The sequence below is a fragment of the Lactuca saligna genome, chromosome 1, assembly GCF_052625555.1.
Source record: "Lactuca saligna cultivar CGN05327 chromosome 1, ASM5262555v1, whole genome shotgun sequence".
Classification (NCBI taxonomy): domain Eukaryota; kingdom Viridiplantae; phylum Streptophyta; class Magnoliopsida; order Asterales; family Asteraceae; genus Lactuca; species Lactuca saligna.
This window is the reverse complement of record NC_136417.1, coordinates 87357238-87369944: the sequence shown is the minus strand read 5'-3', so window position 1 is coordinate 87369944 and position 12707 is coordinate 87357238. Positions and strand designations below refer to the sequence as shown.

Below are 12707 nucleotides of genomic sequence, written 5' to 3'. Positions count from 1 at the left end.
GATTGAGTGCTTAGTAAATCACCCAAATGAGATACTAAGGCTAGGACCCAACACAATACGCTACAACCTAGAAAAGGGATGTCGTAATCTAGCTGCAGAATATTTGAAGGTAAGTGAATGACGATTCACTAATTTCCACCACGAAAAAAACGAAAAAGAAATTTAAGTTGAAAACTCCTAGATCCTTTGAGATTCATTGAATATTTCAATGGCATGTTTAAATCTCGATACGCCCCTCTTGTTTGTGACTGGGATGCCGAGGATCACAAAGCGGGTGTGAATAACCATGCAAACTTACATGGTACCCTCACATGTTACAGTCACCTATTCGATGTGCCGGTAAACCACACACGCTCCACCAAACTATGACAAACATTGAGTCACCCTTTGCTACATTTGCTTAGAACCATTTAGTGTGCCGGTAAACCACACACGCTCCACTAACTTCTCCGCAAGGGCACAAAGTGTAATTTCATGGAATTGCATCAATTCACTTTTGCCTAAGTAACTAAGATTGGGAATTTGTAAAACATTTAGTTACTTTTGTACTTCATTATACTTATAATGGAAGGTTTTTGTCCTATCCTACCCGTTCAGCTAACGACCCTCCACTAGTCAAGAGTACGGTGGGTAAGAGTGGATACCCATTCAATCGCCATTTTATAGGCAATTTCCTTAAACACCCCTTATAGACCTGCTTCGTGAATGAGGCCTACTAACGGTAAGACTGACTTTTACTCATACATATATATATATATATATATATATATATATATATATATATATATATATAATGTTAGACTTTAATGTTATATATATTATAGGGTGTATTTTACACTTTTAAAATACTAGGTGGTCAAATTTAACGATTATACTTTTAATTCAATTAAATGTAAACCAAAACTTTTATGGATTTATTAAACCTCTTTTAATTATACACCTTAATTAATTAATAAAACCATAAGGGTGTGATTTGAACTTTTCAAAACAATACTAGGGTTTTAGAATTTAACATTCCTAAATTAAACTTTTAATCAACTTTTAAATTCCAAAACTTGAGGGCAAGTTTTGAAACATTTCAAAACATTTAGGTTTAGAATTTAAATATACATCAAAATTAAACTTTTAATCAAAATTTAAATTCCAAAACTTGAGGGCAAGTTTTGAAACCTTTTCAAAACATTAGGGTTTCAACTATTTAAATTTCAAAACTAAACCTTTGAGTTCAAATTTAAACTATAAAACCTAAAGGGGAAAATTGAAACTTTTCATAACACAAGGATCAAATAATAACAATTAGCTTCATCATTATCTATATTTGACCTAATTTCAATTTCTTGCAAAATAAGTTACCCAATTAATACAAATAATCAACTTTAATCATATAAGGAAGTTATTATCTAATCAATTGGTATTTATCTTTTGTTTAATCAAGGATATACTCATAAATATGATTAAAATCGGATTTTAATGATCTAAAACAAATAAGGCAATTATCCATGAGTAAAACAGCAAGAAATCCCGAAAACCCCTCTTTCTGACGCCTGAACTCGCCGAGTACCCATATGGACTCGCCGAGTAGGGGCCTACTCGCCGAGTCCACAATGAGACTCGCCGAGTTCATCAGGCAGTTTAACAAAAATCGAATTTTTCAACTTGAACAAACACATAATGCATCAATACAATAGAAACCAATCAAGGCTCTGATACCATTGATGGGTTTTAGCTATAAGAACATCCTATGTGCTCATACAAACCTTAATGCTTGGATCTAGGTTTCTCTATTGTACATGCAACTTATCCAAGACTATAAACCCTAGATCTAGCATATGATAATCAATATAACATATAATTAGGGTTTAGATCATACCTTGATTGTTATGTAGTAATAACAATCTCAAATCCTCCTTGTAATGACTTTATAAAGCTTAGAGTCACAAATGTCACTCCTCTAATGGTTCACAAACACCAAGAGCAAGAGGATGAAGAAGAGAAGAGAAGGAGGCTCTCAAAAACGTGTGGAAACCCTAGAGAACAACTTCACCACGTTTTTGGAGCATAAGGGTTCTATATATAGTGAGGCTATTAGGGTTATCTAACAAGGAAACCCTAATTTGGATGCTTAAGCCCTAAGCAACCCATGGACTCCTTTACTTAAAGGCCTTGGACGATTTCCAATGGGTTTTCCCATAGAATTCGTCCAACCTTATAATATAAGGCAATCCATAGCCCAATTGCAATTATCTTATAATTACAATTCCAGTCCCTTAAGTTGAATTAATCTCTTTTAGTCACAAACTTAATTCTTATTAATTCTTGACTAATATTAATTAAACAATATGATTTCTGCTTTAATATATTATTCCCATAACATATTAATGAATCATATTTAATCCTTTCTCTCCATAATTCATCCTATCAAGTTGCTTTGGTGAAGGCAACCCAAAAGGACCATGCACCATCGGGTCAAGTACATACCAAAATAGTTATGAACTTAGACACTAATCGAACACGAACTTCATAAGAATCGGGCTCTAGACGAGCCCCAAACTGTCGTAAAACTATCCTGTCCCTAAAGGCCTCAAGAGGACTGTCCAAAAGCTCCATAATGGCCTCCATAACTGAACCAAATATCACGGGAGTCTGATCAATGATGTTGCGCATGACCTCTGCAGAAATGACATCTCTCATCTGATCATTAAACTGTCCGGCTTTAGAGCATGAGCCAGATCCCTCCCCGGCACATGAACTGCCAACTGATATCTCGCGCAACATCACCATGCTGGAAACACATCACAGAACTGATCAATATACATACCGCTGTTAAGGGACCTATCACACCCTCTACTAGTTCCCTGGTTTTGCCTCGGCCCCTCTTGAATCGAGTACGGATCCTCTGCTTTCAGTAGTATGGGCCCATACTACCTTCCACATCCATCCGTACTTTCCTCAAGAGTTACCTCAACTCCACCAAGTCCCTTTTCTCTACGGCTAATCTTTGTTACTCACATCGTAGGCTTGCCCTAGGGAACCTCTGACTCCACCCATACAGTCCTCAGCTACTGAAGGCCTCCTCATAATGCCAATTAGCCACCACCTGAATACCATCACATGTGATGAGGCTCAAATAATCCTTCGAGTAAAAGACTCGTCCCCACAATGGTTAGACTCAGACAAGAGCTGCACAATAGGGCCAAATCCAACACTCTGAGATTATTCAACCCTGATCACATGTGATGTGACATATTCACCTAATGGCTAACTCCCATAACTCAGAGTCCCACTAAGCACAGAGCAAGCAACATTCGGATAAAGGAAACATACTCATGCAAACTACTCTCATAATCAAGAAACTGTACTAGCATACAATGTTGAACTCATACTATTAGGCATAACATAAACAGGCTATCCTACTGCTGTCTACTCAATAATATCATGCAATTCTCATAAAGCTGAAACACATAAGCAAGCACATAAGGCATCCTCCTAGATCCTTAGTCCTATACTAGTATGTTGTTCTACTGAAACTGAAACTGGAACTAAAACTGAAACTGAAACTGATAATCATAAACTTGTATGGCTAATTTGGGAGTACTTACTTGAGCTCGGTTGATTGCATGCACCACACCCTTTTTCTCTTTTCAAGTTATTTTCTTTCTAAATATTCTTTTCGCTTTTTCTAAAAACTCTTTTCTTTTCTCAAACTCCTTTTTACAAAAAATTTCCTTTCGAAAATGTTTTTCTTTTGAAAACCTTTTACCGTTTCCTTAGTTTGAGTCCAGACACACTCTCAAGTGTGTCCGGATCCCTCCAACCAAGGCTCTGATACCAACTTGTAACGTACCAAAAATCACGACTAAAAAAATTTCTTTTAAACACATTACTAAAACCATATTTATAAAAACCGCATCATAATTCATAACATAATTTCTGGGTATTAATCCAAAACATAATCTTATTATCAGAGTAAACATTCCCAGGCTAACTGACTATTGTGTGTGCACTACAATCTCTCCAAGCTCTTCTTTTGAAAACTGAGTACCTGAAACAAAAAACTGAAATCGTAAGCACGAAGCTTAGTGAGCTCCCCCAAACTATCACATACCATACAATACATATAAATCACATACTGGGCCTTGCCCACTGCATCAGACCGAAGTCCGGAAACTGCATCGGACCGAAGTCCAGAACTGACTGGGACCTTATCCCCTGCATCGGACCGGTGTCCGAAACTATTGCATTCAACATAAAAATACTTGATTACTACATTGTAAATTTTTAGATGTTATTCGTTTATTAATAGAGTTATAAACTATTTGTTTATGAAATGTGTTTTGAAGTGATATAACTTTAATCATAGTATAATCATCCATGTATTATTTAATAGTATATTTTTATTCATTTGTAAAATTGATTCATACAAGAAAAAAAAGTTGATTTTCCTTTTATCTTGATAGAAAATTGATAAAAATTACTTTTTTACTCCAATAATAAAAAAATCAATTAAAATTTATTTTTATGAAAATGTCGATAACTATGCTACATCAAATAAATCTTATATTTTATAAAAAGTTCATTTTTGAATTATATTAATAAAAACACATAATTCTTTTTAAAAAATTAGCATAAAAGATTACAACATTATATGAAATTATCACTTAATAGCGTTGATTATATGTTTCATTAATGTAATTGTAAAATTAATTTATTTTAGTTAGAAAATTATTGGTCCACAATACTCTTGTGTTCTCATTCTTTTTTACATCTTCAACTAGGCGTATTTTAGCAGAGTAAATTATATGGTTAAAAGTTTTGAGAAATCACATCGATATTAAAACTTTAGACCCAAAACTCACACACAATAATATAATTATATTTTTGAAATAAAGTATATATAAATAGTCAATTAATAAACACAATTATATAAATACATCATAACTAAAAAATAAAAAAAAACATACTTTTCATATAACATTAATATTTCCTTTTATAAATGAATTGTTTTGAATCATTTTTTGCTTTTTGGCTTGAAATGATATAATTTATGATTTCATGATTAACACTTTTAATCGATAAATAACCATTAAGTGAGGATCGAAAAGTCATATTATTAAAATAATAATTCAATCTAATAAGCATAAATAAAATTTCAATGTACTTTATAAAATTATAAAATAAATTGTATACAAAATTATAAATTAAAACCAAAATTTATGATAAAAATTGAATTTGTAAATATTTAAGAGAATTTAATAAATTAATGACGTAATTTACATTTGTATAATATTATATGAATATGTTTTTAATAATATTTTATTTCAAAATCAGTTCTCTTCCATGAACTACTTCCCCTTGAAAATAGTCACATTTATAAATAATTATCTTTTTATTTTCTCATGTTGGTAAAAATAATAATAAAATGTTTTCATGTGGTTAATGATTAATATATGTATTTAATTACATTAATATATAATATAAATTGATTAACCGCATTATTTCAACTCTTTGAATTCTACTTAAAATTTATTTAACATTACACCACTCTCAAAAACTTTTTTACTTATGATACTTAATTGCTAGTTATGATACTTAGTTATTTAGCGTTAAAAGAACTACAATTCAAAAGTTATGATACTTAGTTATTTAGCATTAAAGAACTACAACTCAAAAGGTTTTTAAAATAATGGTATTTAGGGGTTGTTTGGTAGCCTCTTAATTGAAAATTTAAGAAGCAACCTCTCAAAAATTAAGATGTAGAGTGTTTGGTTGTATATTATTTTTTTACCTCTTAGTCTGAAAATGCCTTTTAATTTTATAGAGATAAGTTCAAATCCAAAAAAAAGTAACGTGTGTTCCTATTTTGCCCAAAATATATTCCCTCCCATCTTTTCTATTTCACGACACGGCTTCCCCTCCCAGTCATCTCCGACGACTTGTAACCCTCCACCACTCTTGCATCGGCCGGTCACCGCCTTCACCAGAACCTCCGCCTCCTCCAACGTCGCTACATGCGCCTCCCTAAAGCCTCGTTCTTTCTCGAATCTGTTTTTCTCACCCTCTACCCTCACCACCAATAGCCGGAGAATAGCCGACAACCATCATTACCACCGCCATCTCTGGCAATCGCCACCTTACCAATCACCATTTCCGGCCGTTTCCACCACAAGTTTGTATTTCTCCCGCTCTATTTCTCTCGTTTTTTTGCTAATAGTGTTGAACTTTTTTGAAATCGAGTTTTTGAAATTGATTTTTCTAAAATTGCAAATTTTCTACAATCGGTTTTCTGAATTGAAATTGATTTCCCCATAACCATGGGTTCCTAACTCAACCCAAGTAGTTTCAAGAACATTACAAACTATTACAGGCTCCCATTTTGACCAATGCCACTGTAATGTTGCTCAACATCCACATCACCATTGTGATTGTTTGCTTATTCTACTCTATTCTTATGCACATGCTTGCTAGAAGCTTGATTCCATTGTAGCTGCAAGTTTAAGTTTTTTTTATCAAAGAATACAAAAATACTTCATAGTTGAAAGAAATTTAATGAACAATTGGTTTATGGTGATATAACTTTGAATAAATAGTCCATTGTAATGATGTTTGGTTACAAATTTGCATCTGATATGAGATTCTTATGTTTATTGTTTAATTTTGTGGAATTTTCTCATGTGTTTAGTGTTAAATTTAACTTTTGGTGCCTTGTTTTTAGATTTTGGTGAATGAATTTTTTCCCCATTGGTTTACAAGGAAGGAATAAGCTTTGTGAAGGGATTGGTTCAATTATTTTATGACAATGTCATCCTAAATGTTTTTATTTAGATTTTTGTTTAATTTTGTATGTTTAATTTTGAATTTGTATGATGTTTATATATTTTTTTAACTATTGAAAGAATTGGTTCAATTATTTTATAAAAATAAACATTGAATTCAGTATAAAATAATACGAAGGGTAAAATAGTCATTTTTATAATTCAGTACATAAATTCAGAGGGTCCAACCAAACATCATGTTAAAAATTCAGATCTTAAAAATTTAGACCCTCTTAGAAATTCAGACCTCTTAAAAATTCAGATCATGTCAAACAGTTCCTTAATTGATATATACTTATGATATTAATGTAAAAACCTACAAACCTGCTATTAATGTTTATAAATAAATGTCCAATATTTTGTGGAGATTGTTTATATAAAAAAAATTATATGAAATTTCCATTTTCTCATTTATTATTATTTTTTTATTTAATTGTTGTTAAATTATCTGTATTTAATTATTGTTATATTGTTTAATTGTAACACTCGTGTTCCAAATTGGAAGCCTTTTTGTCGTCAATGACTATAGATGGAGTTTTGAAGAAAACTCTGTGCCACGACGTGGCTATGTTGAAAGGGACGCATGTATTATGGAGCCAACACGACGTAATGTAAGGCCATCAAGGCATGACAACTGACAACTATTGAGGCTCAAGCACACATAGTTTTAAGGTTGCTCCCATATTTAAGCATCTTAACCCCCATTCTAGGCAATCTTCTTCAGCCTCCATCCCTTCATTTAGAAACCCTAGCCTCTCTTCCATGGAAATGATCTTGGTCTCTTGGTCTTGAGGTTAAAGTCTTCTTTTGTTGAAACTTGAAGAAGAAAGAAGTTCATCATGGTGCAAGGATGCAAGGAACAAGCTTAGACCCAACATATTCTCCACATTTCTGAGTTATTGGAGGTATAAAGTTCATATCTTGACCTTTGTGTTTCTTGTTTGATGTTTGAGCCCATTTTTGGATGTTTTGGTCTAATTCATGGATGCTCTTGGAGTTTGGTGAACTCGAGAGCTTGATATGGTTTTCTCATGGTCTTGAACTTCTGAGTTAGTGAGAAAAAGGTCTTAGCTTGAGTGTTCTTGATCCCATGTTTGAGTTTTGGTCATATTAAGTGCTTATTGGACTTAGGGCTCATGATTTTATCTTTGCATGAAGTCCTAATGGATAAAGTTGGAAACTTTATCCATTAAGTCATTGAGAAGGAGTAGATATGAAGTTTCATATTTAGATATGTAAGGATTAAGTTCTTAGTGAGAAATGGCCCTTCAGATAGTTTCCTAAAGTGTGGCGAAGGTAACCAAGGCGTGGCAGAGTTTGAAACCTTGCCTGTTTTGTCCTAGCATGGTCACAACATTGCCAAGGAAGGCCACAACGTGGCAATAGTCTGCATGTTGAATGTTTGACTTTGACTGTTAACTTTTTGACTAGTTTGACTTTTAGTCAAACTTGAGTAGATTTGAGCTTTTAGCTAAGGATTGATTCGATTTGGCTTTAAGAAGCTTGTGTTGGTTGTTCTATTGTTGAGGTAGAAGTTCAACTTCTAATAAGTAGTTCAGGTGAATCTCCTCACAGTATTTGCGGGTCGAAAACATTGTCGGTCCATTGGATTATGTTATAGTATGTTAGCAATGACAACCCAAACGCTTTTTCGTTAACATTAGCCCTATTCCCTTAAAAAAAAATTTAATTTTATTTAATTAAATTTTATATAAGAGTTGGAATCAAAATTACACGAAAACCCAAGTTTTTCTTCGAAATTGGCAAAATTCGGTCTTATTGGTGTTCACGGCAGTGAACTTGATCACGGCCGTAAACCATTCACGGCTGGGTGGACCCCACCTCCAACCATGAACCCAGCCTATATATACGTGTTCCTACCCCTCATTTACACTTTTCTGGCCGAAAACTCATCTATATTTTTCTCTAATCTTCCAACCGCAAACTCAAGATTTCCTAATTTTCTTCCAAAAATCACCTTTGGGTGTTGTTGTGGAGCCACTAATACGTGTTTTTCACCAAATCAGCAAACCTCCGTTGAAGGGTGTACGGCCGTGAATCCTTCAAATCTTCAAATCTTCAAGGGCATAAATCTGTTCATGGCCACAAACCATTCAAGGACCGTGAACCCTCCAAATCCTCACCAAGAACGCCAAGAACTGTTCACGGCCGTGAACCGTGTACGATCGTGAACACTTTGGAAACCAAAAACCCTCCATCCACTTCATCAGTCTCGGTAACATTCCTAAACCAAAAGAAAGTGTTTTCCAACACTATAATTAATGGTTTCGCCAATAAAATGAATATATGTGTTTAATTATTATTATTAGGATTCCGTTAATTCCGCGTACAACAACTCGAGGGTCCTCATTTCAGTTTCATAGTTCGACACCTTCATGCAACCAATAGTGAGTTCATACACCTATGCTTTTACTATTTTTAACCTTTTCAGGGGGAGAATACAGGCCAAATACAAATGATTTTTGTAAACTTAAACCAAAAAATTTCAACAGGTTTAAAACCTATGCAATTGATACAACCAAAAAACTTCCATATTTTATAAAATATTTAGATATTTTATCCCTTTAGAAACATGTTGAGCATATGGGAAGTTTCCAACTTACAGCTATAATTGCACAGTTTTTAGATCAATACATGAACCGAGTACTTAACACACATGCAAACTATAATAGGTATAGTTTTGGGATTACAATGCACAGTTTTAAAAAATCAGAGCTTATACATTACTATGTTCGGATTTCAAGAGTACAACACTAAATAATTATTTAAGTATAATTATTATTACTCTACAAAGCATACAAACGGATTCAAATACAAGATAACAATACAAAACTACACGTAAACTAGTTAATAAAGGATTGTGAGACATCTTTTCAATTGTACCCTCTGGGGTACGAAATAAATGCTATCATTTAGTGTAACCATAGTCTATTGGTGGGAGAGCATGAGATTTGTGAATAGATCTATTCGGGACTGATAATCCCACACCTAAACTGCTAGCTATAATTAGACAGGCATGCCTGGGGTGACAAATATCGTACTGCCCGACGCCTGAAGAACGTTGCAGAGGTCATCAGTCATATCAAGCATGGTTATACGACATATAATCATGGTTGCAGAAATCGGGATTAATCGCTTGGCGTTCTCCAACCATCGAGGATTAGGGCATTAATCGGAAATTTAGGATTAATCGGGTTTGGCGGGATTAATCGGTCAATAAAAGTAAAAAAAAAAAAAAAAAGTCAAAAAAATCGAAAAAAGTCAAAAAAGTCAAAAAAAAGGTTAAAAAATTTAAAAACAATTCAAAAAACCAACTTTCTTTTTTTTACTCCAAAATTTTTAAATTTTCAAATTTTCAAATATTATACCAAAATGTTCATATTTTCATATTTCCAAATTACAATTTTTCTTATTTTCTAATTTTGAAGTACTTGGTTTTTCTTAAGATATATTAATATTTAATTAATTTTAATATTTTATTAATAATTTATGGTCTCCGATTAATCATCGATTAATCCCCGCCAAGACCGATTAATCTCTTAACACCAGTCGACCGTCGAGCTACCGTCAAGCGATTTTTACAACTTTGTTTATAATAGTATAAACTAACCTTTGTTTAGAGGATTTCATTCTTCACTAGTTTTATTTTAATTAATAAAACTACTATACATTACACTAGAGGATTCCAGGGGATACAATACATGGTTTTATTTTAAGTGATGAAACTACTATACATACTGGTGGTAACCAGGGTTTTCAAACAAAACAATCTATACATTACTGGTGATAGCCATGGTTTTCATACAAAACAACGATATACAATACAACTGGTGGTAACCAGGCATACGAACTAATACATTATACACTACTACAAAACACAGTATCAAACATATATGTTAGAAAATATTGGATTTTCTTGGGAAGCATACAAACATTTTTACAGATTCAAAGACAAGTTAACGTTACAAAACATTTTTATGAATACACCAGCTTAATGTGATACTCTTTCAAAATCGCTTGTATTATCAGGAAATCAGTAGATAGGTACTCCCGTAGGCTTTTGAGAAGACGAAGCGTATGGAGTCATATCTTTTATATTTTGTTATACTTTTGATGTATACAAACTATGTATCAAATAGATGTAAATATCTATATTTCAATGTAATGGTTGTGGTTACTTTGATTACTATGATGCAATTGTTATGATATTGTACATGATGTCCTCCACCCCCGAACGTTTCCGCCATTTCGGTTTGGGGATGTGACAGATTGGTATCAAAGTTATTGTTTATAGTGAACTAAGTATGTCGAACCTTACATAGTATACAACTATAAACGCTAAGGGGCCGAAGTGCTCTGAAATAAAAGTATACTTTTAAAAATATAAGTATGTTATAAGAAGTATACAAGTATATATACATACCTTATAACAACCTTCAAAACCCTTGTGAGTTCTCCAAATCCAATTTCTTCAACACGAGTCGAGGTCCCTTTGAATGCCAGAATTTGCAATCACCAACACAAGGGTTCCAAAACTAGGCTCATAAGCTAAACCAACCAGAACTCAATAGATCTAAATCACATCTAATGTAGCACACCTTAAGCATAAGACCACCTTCCAACACTAATGCCAACACCATTATTAGTGAGAAATATGTGACATGATGAAGGAAAAAATCAAACATATCACCACCAACCCATAATATGTAGAACTTGTTGGATTAGAGTCTAAGTCCATAACTATTTTGGTATGTGCTTGACCCGATTATGAGCATGGTCCTTTTGGGTTAACTTCACCATAGCAATATGTAGGATGAATTATAGGAAGAGAGAGGATTAATTATGATTTATTAATATATTATGAGAATAATATATTAAAGGAGAAATCATATTGTTTAATTAATATTAGTCAAGAATTAATTAAGAATTAATTTTGTGGCTAAAAGAGATTAATTAAACTTAAGGGGACTAGAATTGTAATTATAAGATGATTGCAATTGAGCTATGGATCACTTAAGAATAATAGGTTGGACGAATTATATGGGAAGCCCATAAGGAATTCGTCCAAGGGATATTCTAAGGGGGTCCATGGGCTGCTTAGGGCCTAAGCAGTCAGATTAGGGTTTCCTAGGTTGATAACCCTAATAGCCTAAGTATATAAGGAACCCTTAAGCACCAAAAACATGACTAACACTTGGATTAGGGTTTCCAGACGTTTCTGAGTGCCTCTTCTCTTCTCCTAATCATTGTTGTTGCTCTTGGTGTTTGTGACTCCATTAGAGGTGCAACACTTGAGGCACTAAGCTTTATGAAGCCAGGGATTGATTGTTGTTGCTATATAATAATCAAAGGTAATTACTAAACCCTTATTTCAGTTCTTACATGATAGATCTAGGGTTTATAGCTTTGGATATTCAATTGCATGTTTATTAGACAAACTAGATCCAAAAGCTATTAGGGTTTGCATGTACACCATAGGAATGATGTAGTGCTCAAAACCCTTCAGTGGTATCATAGCCTAGGGCTGTTTGTTTGATGTGCAAGAAAGGAACGTCGAACCCTATAAAAGAGGTGAAGGTGGGCTCCACCTGATCCCACATCGGCTGGGAAGGAGAATGAAACATTCCTTAAAGGGGTGTGGATATCTTCCTCTTCACGCATGTTTTAAAGTGTTGTAGGCAACATATCCCATAAGAACTTTATAGATAAACGAGCACGAGCGAGAGCAATTCCAGGTTGGGTGTCGAAGGGGGATGTTAAATTGCCCTTTGTTAAAACCTGGCATGTTTTTAACCTCTATTTAAGAACTGGTGCCAACATCAAGTTCTTTATTCATTGACTCTTGAATTACTTCAAGATAAATTTGGATTCATG

The 12707-nt window shown here is 33.5% G+C and overlaps 1 long non-coding RNA gene across 1 annotated transcript; it reads left to right on the top strand.

Moving 5' to 3' along the window:
- Nucleotides 1-5841: 5841 nt before the first annotated feature.
- Nucleotides 5842-6904, top strand: LOC144999984 (uncharacterized). Its single transcript, XR_013661076.1, has 2 exons — nucleotides 5842-6166; nucleotides 6713-6904. It is a non-coding gene; the product is annotated as an uncharacterized LOC144999984 (long non-coding RNA).
- Nucleotides 6905-12707: the final 5803 nt, after the last annotated feature.